Below are 1,157 nucleotides of genomic sequence, written 5' to 3'. Positions count from 1 at the left end.
GAGGAGAGGGAGGAGCGGGGGGGAGGGATGGAGGGATGGAGGGAGAGAGAGACAGCAACACAATTAGACCAAAACAAATCATGAGAAAACAAAAAGATAATTACTTGATACATTGGAAAGAATGAACAAAAACAGAACTAGAATGCTATTTGTTCCTAAACAGARAGTACACAGTGGCAGAATGACCATATTAGAGACCCAATTTTGATAAACTCCCATATCTACTGGGTGAAATACCACACCATCACAGCAGCAAGACAAGGGCAACCAGTGAAGAACAAACACCATTGTAAATACAACCCATTTTTATGTTTATATATGTTCCCTTGTCCCTATTTGCACGTCTTTACAACAATGTATATAGACATAATATGWCATTTGAAATGTCTTTATTGTTTTGGACCTTTTGTATTGTAATGTTTACTGTTAATTTGTATTGTTTATTTTACTTTTGTTTATTACCTATTTCACTTACTTTGACAATGTTAACATATGTTTCCCATGCCTATAAAGCCTTTAAATTGAAATTGAATTGAGAGAGAGACAGGGAGAGGGAGAGGGGGAGGGAGACAGAGGCAGTGTGGGTTTAGTTTCAGGAAGACCTACTAGCTACTTGAGGAGAAGTTAACAAGCTACTTTTTACAGCGACTGGCTCTGGCCACATCTGGTCTCTGTAATCTATTCCTAGTTACAAACCCCACCATTTCAATCCCATCTGTGAGGGGGCTAAACGCTGTCTGGTTGAATAATTCTCCTAATATTTCACCGTTCCTCAATCCAACGTTTTTCATTAAGAATAATTATACTCATTTTAACAAGCGTGTTTCGGAGGTGAAACACTAATTGAGTTTGCGGAAGACCAACTGTTTTAACATTTTTAAATGATGCGTGGTTAGACAATAGTTCCAAATGGTACCCTATTCCCTACATAGTGCCCTACTTTAGACCAGGACCCATAGTGCCCTACTTTAGACCAGGACCCATAGTGTACTACTATAGACCAGGGCCCATAGTGTACTACTTTAGACCAGGGCCCATAGTGTACTACTATAGACCAGGACCCATAGTGTACTACTATAGACCAGGGCCCATAGTGTACTACTATAGACCAGGGCCCATAGTGTACTACTATAGATCAGGGCCCATAGTGTACTACT

This window comes from Salvelinus sp. IW2-2015, unplaced genomic scaffold (genome assembly GCF_002910315.2).
Source record: "Salvelinus sp. IW2-2015 unplaced genomic scaffold, ASM291031v2 Un_scaffold3205, whole genome shotgun sequence".
NCBI lineage: Eukaryota > Metazoa > Chordata > Actinopteri > Salmoniformes > Salmonidae > Salvelinus > Salvelinus sp. IW2-2015.
Note: the sequence above shows the minus strand (reverse complement) of the source record.